Source organism: Pogona vitticeps, chromosome 3, assembly GCF_051106095.1.
Source record: "Pogona vitticeps strain Pit_001003342236 chromosome 3, PviZW2.1, whole genome shotgun sequence".
Taxonomy (NCBI): domain Eukaryota; kingdom Metazoa; phylum Chordata; class Lepidosauria; order Squamata; family Agamidae; genus Pogona; species Pogona vitticeps.
In genome coordinates this window covers 104,403,422-104,420,796 of record NC_135785.1, presented here as the reverse complement: position 1 = coordinate 104,420,796, position 17,375 = coordinate 104,403,422, and the positions used below count along the sequence as shown (strand labels likewise).

The window sequence follows — 17,375 nt, the reverse complement described above, 5'->3', positions numbered from 1 at the left end:
GGTTCTCTGAAATTGGATATTAATGATTTACAGTGTAATATATGTATGTCCATAAAGTGAAGCTGGAGGATCTTTCGAGGAATCAAAATCTCACTCTTGGGCATTTTGAGGGCAGTGTGTCTAACTTGTTAACCATTTCTAAAAAGCAGTCAGGGGTATCATTTTGAATCCATGTTTATGAATAAAGAAAATGCTCATTAGCTTGTTTTTCATTCTGTTCTAGAATGAAGCGTGCGCGCACACACACACACACACACACACACACACACACACACACACACACACACACACACATATACACACACACAAGAGAGAAAGAGAGTTCTCTTCTTGAAACCTTAATAGCAGCCAGAGCAATCTTACAAAGACTGGTTTTAAAATAAACATAAAAATCTGCTACCCAGAACTCCTCAGGCATTCACACAAGTTGGAGCTCCTGTTGCAAATGACATTCCTGTTGTGCTTTGGAAAACACTGAAGAATAATATGTCTGCTTCTTCCCCTCCCCACACACCTTTTATTCCTTTTTAATTATTTTACCCTTGTTACGGTATTTATTGAAAATGACACTGGTATCAGATAGACAGAAGGGAGGTGGCATGTGTTCTCCCAGAAAAATGCCCAGGGATCTTATACTTCTCCTTGCATTCATTGAAGGGCAAACAGAAGGGGTATCAGCAACCACAATGGAGAAATGCTGCAGGCAGGCCCTGCCGGTACTGTCGTCGTCCTTTTCTTCAAGTTTGGAACTACTGACATTCAGAACGCAGCAATATCAGGCCACACGATGAATGGTTCTATATATTATGGTTAGCAGGGCAGGCCCTCCTCCTGGGTGCAGAGGATAAAGGTTGTCTCAGGAGGGCACTTCCAAAAGAACTACAACTCTTAATAAGACTTCTCTCTCCAGGTAGCATCAAGGCAACTTCCTTTGTTTCTGAAAGTAGAAATAGACTGGTTAAGGCAGCAATGGAGGAAAATAACTAGAAAGCTGGACTGGACCTCCCAAAATTCCTCCTGGGGAATGCCTGGAGAATTCTGGGAGGTGCAGTCCAAAAATACGGAAGCGTATCCCCCAATGGTGTGCGCTATAGTGAGCCACTACCAGAGGCTTTCTCTATAAACTAGTCCCTGCAAAGGTTTACTGATTATTTCTCACATACTATTGCCTGCTTTTGGAGTAAATTGATTCTCTGTTGTGTTGTCTCTCTGCCTTTTGGGAGTAGACTTTAAAGGGTTCTCTATGGCTTTGGGAGTACCAGAAAACATGGTTTGGAAACCTGAAATCAAGCAACATGAAAGATGTCTTCCCTTTCATGTTAAACAAAAGAACTGGTATGGAAAAACACACTAACAGTGAAAGAGGCATTAGCGGAAAAAATATGAAAATGTCCACTGTGTGCATCCCTAGTAATTATACAGTGGTGCCTCGCATTACGATTTAAATTCGTTCCAGCGAAATCGTTGTAGAACGAAAACATCGTAAAGCGATTTTTAAAAGCCCATAGAAACGCATTAAAACCCGATTAATGCATTCCTATGGGCTTGAAACTCACAGTCCAGAGAAGATCCTCCATAGCGTGGCCATTTTCGCTGCCCGTGCAGCGAGGAATCTGTCCCAGAAAACGCGGTCAGCCATTTTTTTTAACCCGGTGGCCATTTTGAAACTGCCGATCAGCTGTTTTAAAATTGTCGTTTTGCGATAATCGGTTAGCGAAGCAGGGAACCAATCATCGCAAAGTGAAAAAAATCCCATAGGAAACATTGTTTTGCGATCACTTTTGCGATCGCAGAAACTTCGTCGTTATGTGATTTTGTCGTAAAACGAAGCGTTCGTCTTGCGAGGCACCACTGTATATTCAAATACATTATAAACTATGTTGGTACAAAAATGCAGTGTCTATTGAGCTTAATGTACATAATGTGAAATATCCACATTAATTAGCTTATTATGCAAAATTACTTATGCAAATTGGACCATATAACTTGCATAATATGAAAATTAGCCTTGCATAATATGCAAACTAGAACTGGAATATGGCAATCCTATACTCAAGGTTATTGCATCTAGATCAATGAGGACGTTAAGTTGTACAAGAATTTTAAAAAAACCCACAAAGTTGTGGCCCACATGCAAAATCCAAATTCAGGCTCGGATACCTTTATCACTAATTTTAGTATCTGAAAAAGGAATGCTTTCAAGGGCTGCAGGACTTTTCATCAAGCTGAATGTTGCAGAGTTTAGAGCAGTGGTCCCCAACCTTGGGCCTCCAGATGTTCTTGGACTTCAACTCCCAGAAATCCTGGCCAGTAGACGTGGTGGTGAAGGCTTCTGGGAGTTGCAGTTCAAGAACATCTGGAAGTCCAAGTTTGGAGACCACTGGTTTAGAGCGTGCAGACAAATAGAAAGGTCATCCTGGTTAGATGCTGAAGCTCTGCCATTGATAATTAAACCTTCCAGGTGGAGACTAGGTGCAAACCTGAAGAATCAGCTTGAAGTTTTAGGTTTCATCTCAGTGGAAAGCTGTGTTTCAGTTATAGTTTAGCTGAGATCCTTCTATAATGGTATACATCATAATTCCAGTAATCTCTCACTTGACTTTGCTATAGGCTGGAACTGCGCATTTGCAATACAGAGGAACAGTATTTACTTTGGGTTAGTGACAAACAGGCACAAAACCGTTTGCAATGCAAGCCCTGTTTTTAATGCATGCTATTGCATTATCTGCCTCTTTTCTATGCCAGCCAGCAGTAACCTGCCTCCTTTGCAAACCTCTGTGCCACTTTGCTGTGCTCCAGAGTCCTGTTCTTCTGTGTTTAGAGAGATAAGTAACTGAAACAGGTAGATTCTTACCAAGGAGGATATATTTAAATCTATAGCAGAAGAGTATATTGGGTGACACTTTTAAGCTGCAGTAAGACTTGGTATCATGTGCAGGAGAATTTTACCTAGTTTTTTCAGAGTGTGTAACTTTTGACCAGAATCTGCCTAGTTCTTTCTCAAGTGAGATTTCCCCAGAATAAATTCTGAGGTCACTTGGCTTTGGATGGTGTGGGCAAAGTCAGGAGGCTCAGAATTCCATGTTTTTCCTAGTATCTTTTTCCCCCCAATCAAAACTGGCCTCTGCCTTTCATGTTTTCGCTTCCCATTTTATGCCAAGACAAATAATGGCACCTAGAGGAAAAACACTAAAAATACAAATGTCTGCTTTTTTGTCCAGTGTGATTAATCATCTCACAACTTTGAAGATGTTACCAGAAGCAAATGCAAAGTCTGTTCTTATCACCTTTATCTAAGTCCTGGGGAAGCATTAAGCACATTGCTACAGCTGAAATGGCACACATACCTACCTGAGAACAAAACTCATTGATGAGTAATTTACTGTAACTTCTAATTAGAAACAGATCTAAGTCTTCTATGATCTGAGGTTATTTTCTAAAATAACTATGCAGTGCAAAAGTGTCTGTCATTGTTAACTGCTAACTATTACTGTAGGCTTTCATTCTCAGGTAGGGGAGCTTCAAATGAATACAGTGGTGCCTCGCAAGACGGGCGCCCTGTTTAATGACGAAACCGCATTACGACAATCTTTTTGTGATCGCAATTGCGATCACAAAACGATGGTCTGAATGGGGTTTTTTTGCTTTGCGATGATCAGTTCCCTGCTTCGGGAACCAATTCTCGCAAAATGACAATTTTAAAACAGCTGATCGGCGGTTTCAAAATGGCCACCGGATAAACAAAATGGCCCCCCACTGTTTTCTGGGACGGATTCCTCACTGCATGGGCAGCGAAAATGACAGCGCTATGGGGGATCTTCACTGAACGGTGAGTTTCAAGCCCATAGGAACGCATTAAACAGGTTTTAATGCGTTACTATGGGCTTTTTAATTTCACTTTACAATGTTTTTATTCTACAGCGATTTCACTGGAATGAATTAACATCGTAATGCGAGGCACCACTGTACACTAAAAGGATCCTGCTATGTTCCTTTGAAATATTATAACTAGAGATGGGGGTATATGAATACGAATCCCCCTGCACAGCTGGATGTAATGAGGGTCCGGCTCCCTGGGGCTGGATCATCCACTCATGTGCCCTCTGCTGCTGCTGGACCTGTCCTCCCTTCCAATCAGTCCAAAGCTCGCAGTTGGCTATCCACTCATCAGCCTAGCAAGGAGACTTGTCTTCCCGCCTTATGCCAGGAGTGGACAGTCGATTGTGAGCTCTGGAGCATTTGGAAGGGTGAGTGGAGCCAGCAGCGCCGGCGGATGCGTCAGTGGACGATCCAGCACCAGGGGGCTGGACCCTTGTAATGTCCAGCTGTGCAGGGGTAAAGGTTAAAGGTAAAGGTTCCCTTTGACATTTAGTCCAGTCATGTCTGATTCTAGGGCACGGTGCTCATCCCCATTTCCAAGCCATAGAGGCAGCGTTTGTCCGAAGATAGTTTCCGTGGTCACGTGGCCAGCGTGACTAGACACGGAACGCTATTATCTTCCCACCATGGTGGTACCTATTTATCTATTTGTATTTACATGCTTTCAAACTGCTACGTTGTGCGGAGGTGTTTGTATACAAATGAAGGGCTCCAATTAATATATACAATATTTTATATATTTATGTCTTAGCCTAACCGTAGCCATCTTGCTGCTTTGCTGCACAATTGGGTTTTTGCTTACTAGACAAAAGCATAAAGGAGAGAGGCTGCCTGCATTCCATTGCTTGTAAGTAACTTGTTTAATAAGGAGTTTGTCCCTGAACTGATAGGAGATTTCGGTGTCTAACATGGAACCCAGGAAGGATGAATTACAGCCTGTTGCTTAGGCACTTGTAGCCTTCCTTTCCCCCTCCTTCTCCACACCCTTTTGCCTCCCTCCTTTCAGGTTGAATTTATAAAATGTGTATTCTGTAATAAGGGGGCGTGCTTCTTCTCTGCATGTTTTCTGTGTGTGAAGTTTTCACCTACAGTATTTGCTTTCTTTCAGCTGAAAATAAATATCTATTGGATCTCTCTGTCTCTGGCTGATTGATCAATGTGTTAGAGACAGGTAAAATTAGGAATTAGTCCTAGTACCCTAGGAGTTAGTCCTAATACCCTTTACAAATACAAATACCCCCATCTCTAATTATAATATCCATGAAGTTAACACAGCAATTTGTTGAGTAGTCAATAAAGATTAAGAGTGTAGTGTTAAGGTATAACAATGAAGTATGCCTCTAATTCCTTAATTCAGGTGAGTGGGGGAACGATGCTTCGGCTACCAGTTGTTTAGGAGACTCAGGGTGAGAACATGCATTTTGTGCCAAAGTTCTCCGGCCTATATCACCTGTGCTCTCAAATGATCTGTTCTATAATAACAGCCATTCTTCACACCAGTTGTAAATATGGCAGACCAGGGGTGTGAGGCCTGCGGTTCTCTATATGTTGTTGGTCTCTCACTCCCATCTGCCCCACCCAATATGGCCAGTTGTTAAAGATGATAGAAGTTGTACTCCAACAATATCTGGAGTGCCATAATTTCCCCACATTGGTGTTAGATCTTTGTTGACAAAGTGATTAATGTCTCGTGACCCTGTATTACAATGTAAAGTTGTACTTTGCTTTGAAGACAGCATTTTACATGGTTTTAGCCAGTTTCTGCAGTGCTGTGTGAAAGGTCTCCATGACAGAAATACAACTCCAATTGAACTGAACAAAGAAGGCCAAAATATGAGTCTGAAGGCTCCCAGACAAGTCTGTAGTCTCTAAAGGCCTCACACAGATGCATCACTGTAATGGACAAACCCACCAAGTTTTTTTAAATTACATTTATAGCAACTCTTTTATGATTCAGGAGGACTTTGTATTTTGCTGCATCTGTAATTACAAACCAGAACAGATGGCAGAGGTTTAGTTTAAAGCACTGTGTCCATTTTGATAACATATGCTGTCCGATGATTGTACACAAACGATGGGGCATCTTGTCTCACTCAAGGGAAGGGGGGAAAAGAAAAATGAGCACAAAAATCTGCTTTGTCAGAAGCATCTTTGCTGCTTCAGAGATTTACTGCAAGTGGTTTTGTTGTGGCTTCGTATTTTTCAAAGCAGTGCCTGATTCCATTCGAGATACTTTAAAATCAATATTGATGATAATTAAATGCCCCAGTTTAAGAATGGAAAATTGATTTTTCCTCCAAAGAAGGAGATTTCAATAAGGTCAGAAAAAAAACAGTGTTTAGTTATAGTTTACAAATGTATCCATCATTATACCCTACCTGCCAAAAGATCTAGTTTTCCTTGGACAAAATGGCACCTAAGGATCCTTCTGGGGCTGAATGTTGCTATCTAAAATAGCAGCTTTTGAGTGACTTACCACCAACTGGCCTAACCCTGGGGACGTGAAAGGAGCCTCTTCAAAGACTATGAAAACATTCAGGTATCTTGTGGACAACAGCAGCTGATTGCCTTCTAAATGACTTCAATTCATCATAGATGCAACCTAAAAAATGAAAGAACTTCCCCTCTTTTAGTCATCCACTTAGGAGCACAACAACTGCTAAAGATATATCTGCACATCCATCATTCTCAAACTGGAGGCAGGCAACCCTGATCCAGTGACCTGTCTCACTCACTGAGAGATGTCCAATGTGTATGTAACAAAGACAAACCCAGGACTGACACACATAGCATTTCCTGCCTTTTCCTCTGGGAGGTGAATTGCCTAAAAGGGAGCAAAGAGTCCACCTTCAACCTTTGTTTCTCCTGCCCGTGGCAAAGGGGTGAAGTGGGCTGAAATGCAGAGCCAGTGGAGACTGCCACAAGGAGGACAAGATTGGATGTGATGGGGCATAGGGAGAATCCTTACATATTTGAAGGAGAATCCATTCACCTACATATGAAAGATATAGTGAGGCACATACATCTGAAGTGAGACAGTCTAGACACAGCTTTTCTACTTCTAGGACAGTACACACTAGGGAAGAGGTGTCGTGATAACAGGAGTTTTCCTCTAACAGATTCTTAAAGGAGCCCATCTACTTCTCAGTTAGGGATGGGTAAGAATTCTATTTGGATCTCTTTTTTATGAGAACTTATAGAACTTCACACATTCCTTTGTAAACAGGATAGAAAGAATTTGAAAATTGAAAAAAATGGAAGTAAAACCAACATATTCATCTAACAGAGGGTTTTAATTACTTAACTGTGAAAAATCTGGATTGAATCCCTGAGTATTTGGTTATGTTCGCCATGGGTAAGTTAGGGGTGCCGTCTCTTCTCCCTTGACAGGGTCCGCATCTTTTACAGCAACATGGCAAGTGGGTACAACATGATCCATTCCACGCTGGGAATATTTGTATGTATTGAATGTATCCACTGCAGATGGCTAGAAATGATGTTTCATTTGTTTTTAATATGGATAGATTTTTCAATTCCCGAACCAGAAGCAGTAGACAATACACTGTACTGTTTACAATAGGATAGGAAAAATACCCATGAGGAAACAGGCAAAGAAATATTCAAAGCTAAGAATTCTACAAAACTTATGAATAAACACTGAAGGAACCCAGACTGCACCGCTTATCTCTTTGTGGTCTGTTGAATTTCATTGTAGGTCTTTTTCTTCTCTTCGTGTCTTCTGTTGTTATCTTCTCAAGCTTTCCTTCCAGACTGATCAGTGCTTCCCTCTGAGCTGCAGCAGGGACCAGAACTACAAATGGAACTGTTGAATGGGGAAACTGAATTGCAATATCAAGAGACATACGTGCCTCTTCCTTGATTGGTCATAAAATAAAACCCATCCACTACTTTTCTGCAACATTCCCTGGGTGATATCAAAAAGTACTGCAAAGCAAGCCCCTGTTCCTTTGAATCTCACTGGATCTTCACACTGTAGAAAACCACCACTTCTTCATGGAATTTCATGGGTGTTCTAAGGTGTGTGATGTTGCTGATGAAATATCTAATAGTATGTCCACCCTCTAAATGGCAGGTAGAAGAATGATTACTTGGTATCTGGTTTCTCCGACTCATTCACAGATGCCAGTTTCCCCTCACACTTCCAGACATGTGTATGTACTCTGTGGTCTTCTTATGGCTTATTGGGAAGCAAAGGCTTGCTGTCCTCTGCTCGTAGCTTCTGCTGTGACCTACACTATTATCTTTGTGCCACTCCCATAATAATTGTGCTGTAGCCCTCCTTTCTTTTGCTGATAGCTCCAAAATGGATAGTGCTCTTTTATAGTGTATTCTACCAGCAATACTGTTTGGCATCTATTTTGAATACATTTTTTCTGAATAGGAAAGAAAGGAGGATAGAAAAAGAAGAGACTAAGGGACAGGAAGAGGACACTGGTCATAGGAAGAAAAACTTTAGACAAAAAGATGAACAAAGAGTCAATCAACAGAGCAGCCACAGAATGCTGCCATATATCAACCCAGCTAGTCTTGACCACTGGGCTCAGAATGTTCAATATCATCTAAGCAAGGGCCTTTCACATTTTCAGAGAGGAGTCTTTCCCAGCCCACTCTGCAGATGGCAGGCACAGAAGCTGGAACTTTCTGTGTTCAAACCATGTGCTCCAATCCTTCTCATTTTCACCTTGCAGGTTGGTAGATCCTGGGACTCAAAAGGCTGAAGACTTCTATTCAACATAAATCAGGGATTGGCCCAGGGCAACTTTGCTGCTACTGCAGATTTGGGCAGGATGATGATGATGAAATGTGGTGGTGCAATGGTGCAACACAAGGCTGAAAAGAACAAGCAGTGTTAAGACAAAGTATACATTTTAGAGGAGGTCTTTGGAGCAAAAAAGTATTTTTCCCCAGCTGGAAACAGAAAAAAAACACCAGTTTCCAGCTGCTGCATTGCCCCCAAATTATGGCACTGCATAGGGGTGCAACCACAACAAAATCTGAGTAGCTAAACATGGCAAATCCCCCTAAGTTGTACGTTCGTTCGTTTAGTCGTTTAGTCGTGTCCGACTCTTCGTGACCCCATGGACCAGAGCACGCCAGGCCCTCCTATCTTCTACTGCCTCCCTGAGTTGTGTCAAATTCATGTTGGTTGCTTCGCAGACACTGTCCAGCCATCTCATCCTCGGTCATCCCCTTCTCCTCTTGCCATTACACTTTCCCAACATCAGGGTCTTTTCCAGGGAGTCTTTTCTTCTCATTAGATGGCCAAAGTACTGGAGCCTCAGCTTCAAGATCTGTCCTTCCAGTGAGCACTCAGGGTTGATTTCCTTTAGAATGGATAGGTTTGTTCTCCTTGCAGTCCAGGGGATTCTCAAGAGTCTCCAGAGTCTCCTCCAGCACCACAATTCAAAGGCATCAATTCTTCGGTAGTCTGCTTTCTTTATGGTCCAGCCCTCACTTCCATACATCACGACAGGAAAAAACATAGCTTTGACTATTCGGACTTTTGTCGGCAAGGTGATGTCTCTGCTTTTTAAGATGCTGTCAAGATTTGTCATCGCTTTCCTCCCAAGAAGCAGGAATCTTTTAATTTCGTGGCTGCTGTCTCCATCTGCAGTGATCATGGAGCCCAGGAAAATAAAATCTGTCACTGCCTCCATATCTTCCCCTTCTATTTGCCAGGAGGTGATGGGACCAGTGGCCATAATCTTAGTTTTTTTGATGTTGAGTTTCAGACCGTTTTTTGTACTCTCCTCTTTCACCCTCATTACAAGGTTCTTTAATTCCTCCTCACTTTCTGCCATCAGAGTGGTGTCATCTGCATATCGGAGGTTGTTGATATTTCTTCCTGCAATCTTAATTCCGGTTTGGGATTCCTCCAGTCCAGCCTTCCGCATGATGTATTCTGCATATAAGTTGAATAACCTGGGGGACAATATACAGCCTTTTCGTACTCCTTTCCCAATTTTGAACCAATCAGTTGTTCCATGTCCAGTTCTAACTGTTGCTTCCTGTCCCACTTATAGGTTTCTCAGTAGATAGATAAGGTGGTCAGGCACTCCCATTTCTTTAAGAACTTGCCATAGTTTGTTGTGGTCCACACAGTCAAAGGCTTTTGCATAATCAATGAAGCAGAAGTAGATATTTTTCTGGAACTCTCTGGCTTTCTCCATAATCCAGCGCAAGTTAGCAATTTGGTCTCGAGTGCCTCTGCCTCTTCGGAATCCAGCTTGTACTTCTGGGAGTTCTCGGTCCACATATTGCTGAAGCCTACCTTGGAGGATTTTGAGCATAACCTTGCTAGCGTGTGAAATGAGTGCAATTGTGCAGTAGTTGGAGCATTCTTTGGCACTGCCTTTCTTTGGGATTGGGATGTAGACTGATCTTTTCCAATCCTCTGGCCACTGTTGGGTTTTCCAAACTTGCTGGCATATTGAATGTAGCACCTTAACAGCATCATCTTTCAAGATTTTAAATAGTTCAACTGGAATGCCATCACCTCCACTGGCCTTGTTGTTAGCCAGGCTTTCTAAGGCCCACTTGACTTCACTCTCCAGGATGTCTGGCTCGAGGTCAGCAACTACATTGTCTGGGTTGTCCAAGATATCCACATCTTTCTGATATAATTCCTCTGTGTATTCTTGCCACCTCTTCTTGATGTCTTCTGCTTCTGTTAGGTCCCTCCCATTTTTGTCCTTTATCATGTCCATCTTTGCGCAAAATGTTCCTCTAATATCTCCAAGTTGTACACCTCTGTCATAAACTACATGCACTGTTGCCAGTTGGTCAAATATGTAGACATTTTGTGGTGTTTCCATGGAACAGCCCTTTGTACAGACAAACACAGTAGATGGGGGACAGTGATTATGTAGTTCTGGACAGAACGGAAGAAACCCTAATGTCAGTCTTCAGCTCTAACACCTAAACTGCCCTGTGTTTTGTGAATCAGCTGGAAAAAACCCTGTATGTAGCCTTATGGAACTGAATTCAATATAAGCTAACAAGCTTGTTATTGAATTCCCTGTGGGTTAATTAAGGCAGCTATGCAGTTGGTTCCAATGCATCCCAATCACTTTTCCATACCCATTGTGATTTCTCAGTAAAAGCTGTGAAGCTATAATTGAGTGCTCCTTTCCTTGATGTGACACTGTGGCTGTGGAAGCACCAGGCCATGCATCAAGGAAATGGGTGGATTGGTTGACATTTGTTATCCAAGGAGAATGCTCTGACAAGCTCCTAATTGTTAAGAGAACAAAGCAAAGCCAATTCAATAGAGTGACGTCACAGGAAGCAGGTGGTTTTGTCAGCTTCTGGCATTTTTGAAAACCGTGATCTCACCTCAGAAGGTTTTCCTTTGTGTAAGATTTTTGTTTTTGTCTGCCCATCAGCAGAAAAATAAGCAGCTTCCCTCCCACCGTGGTGAGGATCAGCAGCTCTCAGTACATCTGTCACCTCAAACAATAAATGAGAGGCTATCTTGGGAAGAGTGACTCCCAGCTGCAAATGCCAGAGACTTTGGAGAGCTGGCAGCAAGCAGCTATTAGCAATGTTACATTGCAATTACGCAGTAGCAAACCTAAGATGGAGAGCCTGGGACCTGTACTTTTATTAGGTGTCACAGGATGTATAGGCATATCAGAAGGCTTCGACTGCAATTAGAGGTTTCTCCAAACAGACTGAAGCGCCAGTAAAAGCACCTGGTTCCACATAATCATTTTCATATTTCCCCCAGTATCCGGATGATGCAAGACATGATAGTCCACATTCCATCTCAGGACTGAATCATCATGAGCCCGAGATGGGATCGGGGTTCAGACTGCCCACAATCGCCTTTGTTAACCTTTGCCACATCCCCTTAAATTCAAAAGGGGGGGGGAGGTCTCAAAAATAGTTCCAAAACTATAGAATGATCCCATGGAAAGGACAGGGTTAGAGTACTGTACCTGTCTCTCATTCAACATGGCAACCAGGCTTGCATGTTTTATGATGTTTATTTAAAAGAAGGCACAGAAATGAAAATGGGGTGGGGAAGTAATATTGTCAAAACGGGAAAAACAATTCCAAAATCACATTGCAGTCAGAGTGAGACAAACACCCAGGCTTCCCCATTCACTCTATATACTATAGAGCCATTGGATAATTAGGGTTGTTAATTTTTGTCCTTGAAGCAAAGGTAACAATAGCCAGAATCCTGAGCTGTAGGTACATCATTAACACAATCTGAGGGCAACCTCTCTGCTTAGGGCGCCCGAGCTTTGAATAAACAAGGATAGGATCTTTAGATATCACAGGATAGTAGTACCTATTGATTTCAAAGGTGCTTTGAAATAACAGCTCAGAGGATGAAGAGGAGTGAAACATCTGCTCCAGGAGTTAGAGTCCAGCCTGCTTAGAAAGTCTTTGGAAAGCCTATTTCAAGGGGATTAAAGTGCATTTCTCTATTTTCTTAGAAAGCCCAAATAATATATTCATAAAAGGTATGATCAATGCCTTTCTGTGCTTTTCCCCTCCTTCTTTCTCAGAGGGCGGTCTTTTTTTCTTGCTCTGAGGTTTGCCACATGTGTTGAATGTTAGCACCATGGCTCTCTGAAGAGAAAGTTCATTTCCATGTCACAGGTTCCCAGTCAGAAACCTTTAATTAGCTCTTTAGTTGGATTTAAAATTAATTTTTTTGTCATAGATATATTGCTCCAGCAGCAAAGCTACAGTGGGGAAATTGAGTTAAAAGGGATTTCTTTCCTAGAGATTTGTTTTTGTTTAATGTGGCTGTTTTAGTGCAGTGTAGATCTGAAGCCTGGTAAGACTCATTTCCTTTGGGATGAACCACCTTTATTCTTTCTGTCAGCTGTTCATGCCCTAAGCTTGCCCCTGGCCTTAACAGGAGCATCCTTGGCTTTGTGGCTTGCCTGTGGATCTCCTAGAGCCATCCAGTTCATGTCCGCTGTGAAATATGACACTGGACTACGTCAGAGGTTAGAAGTATATCGTTAAAAATTACTTGTTAGCTGTAGTAATTTGTTTTGCCAATAACAAATATATTAATTACTTTATATTATACTTGCTGGTAGCTATAATGCCTTGGTTGCATGTATAGTTATGAAGGTGTAGCCCCACTAAATGCCAGGTTCATGTGTGACCTTATGCTCCTATCTTGCACTCTGTGGAGGATGCTGAAGCAATAACAAGGAGGATGGAAACAGAATATTTTGTACCACCAGTCAGTGCCTTTTAGCATCCACACTTTTTTAAAAAAATAAGCAACTTAAATGGTAGGTGTTGTAGTTACTTTTGATAAACTGGGATGTGAAACACTGATTCAAAATTGTAACTATAGCAAACAACTTGGAGCCATAAGTGAAACTTAATTACTTTGGAGGCAACATCAAAGTTTTGAAATATATCATTTTCTGATGCAATTCGGTAGGATTCCACCTATTTTATTATGTTTTTATACTTTCCCCCAGATGACATACACACAAATGCATATTATCTAAGATCAGTAGAGTAGCTTGAGTTGCATGTTCCTGCTGTGGGGGAACACAGCAGCAATGTACACTGTCTTCATAGAAAAGTTGTGAAAAAAACCAAGTGGGAGTGTCTGTACTTGTTTTGGTGAATGACAGCATGGAGCAAAACGCCCCCTCCCCCGCAAGTGCCACTGAGGCAAGCTGGCCAGCCCAACAGATTACATGTATTTGAACCAGCAGTAAAAACAGTAGTCTGAGGAAGAAACACCACGGGAAAAGAAACCTGATAGCCAAGGCTGATTACCAATGAAGCCCCACAACTCTCCAAACATTGAGGACATGCAGAGGACAGAGAATGAGGTCACTGGTGTCTCTATATCCCCCGATAACTACTCTGGCAGCCATTTTGTATTTAGGCAGGTCGTGCTACATTGTTTTTAGGCTAGCTGTCGTGTTCTGGAATTGTCTTTTTAAAAAAATATTAATCAGCTGATATTTCTGCTTTTCACTATTCAAGATCATGGGGGGAAATGTTGAGGGATTAATGTGTTCTTGTTCAGGCTTGGATTGGAGAGGTCACAATGGCTTTAGGGACTGTCTCTCCTGCCTCCTTTTTTCTTCATTTCCTCTTATTGGCACACTGCAAAGTAATACAAATGTCTGTTGCACTTGCAGTCTCTTGACCAAAGAAATAACTATTTCTCTATTCAAATCACTTTTTTTTCTTGTTAATTGTTCGGTGCATTTTGTTGTCCTTGAGATCAGTTTCCTTTCGGTGTCTTGGCTGGGCATATTTTTCAAAGCCAGGTTACTAGGTGGGAGAATTACATATACAATGTGCCCATTTCTGGATTCTCTGCTAAGCCTTGCTGCCCCCTTTTGGTATTTAGAACACTCTAACAAATTATTCACTTCCTAGAGGAAAATGCTTCTTTGCAGGTGACACACCCTACAGTTGTAAATGTGCATGGCTAACCAAAATGTAAGCACACTGAACCCTCTCTACAAAGTCCAGTTCATTCTTAACATTGATGGTGCTCCCACAGACCTTTTGCCTATTAGCAGTTGTTTTTTGTTCAAATAACCATTCAAACTTGAGAAGTAATCAGCTCAGGCCACCTAGAAAACAATTCACTGTGGGTTAGTCCCAATCTATATTGTAAATATTTTGATACATTTACATACAAAGCACAATAGCCTCTGTTTGTTAAATCTACAACCCACTTACTCACCTTTCTAGTGGTTTATGAGATCTGTACCTGCATATCTTCAATTATGACTGTCCCTTCCATGAATTTTGACTCCTCTTTCATTGAGTTTATTCCAGCCTTTCACATATATGTTCTGAATAGGCATCCTTTGGCCTCAAGTTCATCTGACTGTGTATCAGAAGATCTGTTTGCTTTCACACCTGTGCTTTCATTGTCCCAAATGATCTGAGACAACACATCTCCCTCTTCTAATCCATCCGTTTATGCCCTTTGCCATTTCCCTCCATTTGTCTGCTGCACAAAGCCTACATCTTGCACTTCAAAAGCCAACAACTGCTGTGAGGTGAGTAAGTATCAGTACTTCCCTAGCATCTTTTAGGCCACATCTCACGGTGTGATAAATTGCTGATTGCTGAGGAACATGCAGTACTTATCTAGACTCCCACACATCTGCTGAATCTAGCTTAATTAAGGTACACAGAAAAAGGAAACTAAGGGCTGGAACACCATTCTCTTTCTTAATTGGCATGCTATTAAGCAATGGAGTAAAACCCATCCAGTACCCAATTACTGGAAAAGGAAAACTTAATTGAGTAGTTAGTGTGATCAAAGTGAGGAAATTGAAATTCAGAAAAATAGTGATTTAGCTTATAGCCTTCCAACAATGACTAGAGCAACAATAAGAAAAGCACAAAGTGATTACAGTGGTGTAGTAACAGGGTACCTGCTTTTCACAGGTTTAATTTTATGATGTGCTAATATATACAATATATAATGAATATATTTCACTCCTGTATTGACCTGAGATCAGAACAGAATAGAAAGCAGATACACACTCTGGATACAGCAGTTCAAGCACACAATGGACTCCCTATCAGAACCATGCAAATACTCCGATATCAGAAACATGCTAGCCCTCTAGACATACCCACATACATACCTCTAGCTACTAAATAAAACAGAAGGCAAGATCCAGTATCTACTGCCAAGCTCAATGACACAACCACATCCACTAACTTACTGGGCACAAATGTTCAGTTACATCTCGGATTGGAATAACCTCCAATGAAGCAAAAGCACAAATCAGATCACACCCTTTATGAAAGTTGCTTAACAATCTTGGGAAATGGGAAGCTTTCCCTATAAATTTTCCTTGCCCTCACCTTTGGAGGGGAATCTTTTCATTTCTTTTTAATGGTTGCTAACTGACTCAGTAAATCAGTGGTGTTTTAGCAGGGCTTTTGAAAAACCATTTCACAGCATAATTGATGCGTTCACAATATTTTTAAAGAAATGCAAAATTTCTCCCCTCCAAAGGTGAGCTGAGCAAAAGTTTCCAATTAAGTAGCTCCTCCAAAGGGACCACCTTAATGATTTTGAGAAGTCTTTCTCTTTTAAAGAAGTATTTCATTTTTAAAGGGGAAAAACTATCTTGATTATGCTAAACAGGGTTGCTTGAAGTACGGTGTGTTCCTGACCCAAAACCACCCAATCCTTGCATGGGGATGCAGGGATCACACTTTGCACCTCTGTCCAATCTTAAGCCACCTTATAATTGTGTGCCATCAAGTCAATTCCTACTTATGGTGACCCTTTTCAGGGTTTTCTAGGTAGAGCGTACTCAGAAGTGGTTTACCATTCCTTTCTTCTAGGACCTGTGCAGCTTGCCCAAGGCCACACAGGCTGGCTCTTCTCCAGGAGCCACAGTGGAGAATCTAACTCCTAACCAGATATCTAAACTACCAAACTATCTGGCCCAACTTGGCCCAGTCTTGCCTACTCCAATTTGACCTTCTAGCCAAGCCCTGTGTTTGCTTTCTTAAGATCTTCTACAAAAAGCTGTAAGTAAAATTATATAGAGCAGACCCACTGAAGCGGTGAGAAATTTGTAGTAAAGACAGTCATCTGCACGGGACTTGGCTGTAGATACTGGATTTAAACAAAAGTGAGCACTTGGAAAAAAATGTGGACCCATTATAATGGATCACAAGCCTTATTCAACTGTCTTATCTAAAGCTGTGAAAATATTCCTTTCTCTTTGGGAATTAAAATGCCAGCAACAACATTGATCTTCACTTCACCCTAGCCACTGGTATTATTTCAATTCAAAAGTAGTCACCAACAGCAAATCCCCCCACATACACACACACATACACCAATACACAATACAATAATCTCAGGAAACTCTGGGTGATAATTTGAAGAGCTGTTCCTATCATCCTAAAAAGAAACCTCAGCTCGCCACACCTAACGAGGAGGAAAAGATTAACAGCAGACTGCAATGCGTCTGACATGTCTTTAGCTGTGTGTTTCCTCATCTGTTTGTTCCAGATAACACCTTCAGCCTTTAGGTCAATAATCATAGCAGGGAGAGCGCTAAACAGGATAGTAAATGGCCTTATGTTTTCTTTTTTACACTTCAAAATTTATCTCGCTCAACAGCAGGACAAATGCAGAAATTTTGCCAAGTGGCTACACTGCTCCTCCATGTTGTTTTGTACCCCCTCTTGCTTTTGCTTGGTTTCACTGAGAACATTACTAACCGTGGGGGATGGGGAATCTTACTGCTATTTCCAACAGGCCACACCTTCTCTCTCAGGATTCAGAGGGGGGGAGGGGTTTCTTCTATGTGTTGGATGTATACAACCAGCAGTCTGTAATATAATTTGCTTAAGAGTTTTCTAAAATAAAGAGCTGTGTAGAAATTATGTAAAATAAGTGAGTAAATAAATAAATAAATAAATATGTGCTATTATTTACTATCTGTACACTTGAACGAGAAAGGAGGAAGACTGTAGTA

General features: G+C 41.5%; 1 long non-coding RNA gene across 1 annotated transcript; it reads right to left on the bottom strand.

The window, feature by feature from the left end:
* Positions 1 to 545: 545 nt before the first annotated feature.
* LOC144588341 (uncharacterized) lies at positions 546 to 15,304 on the bottom strand. Its single transcript, XR_013543854.1, has 2 exons — positions 6,356 to 15,304; positions 546 to 937 (listed from the first exon to the last, which is right to left on the bottom strand). It is a non-coding gene; the product is annotated as an uncharacterized LOC144588341 (long non-coding RNA).
* Positions 15,305 to 17,375: the final 2,071 nt, after the last annotated feature.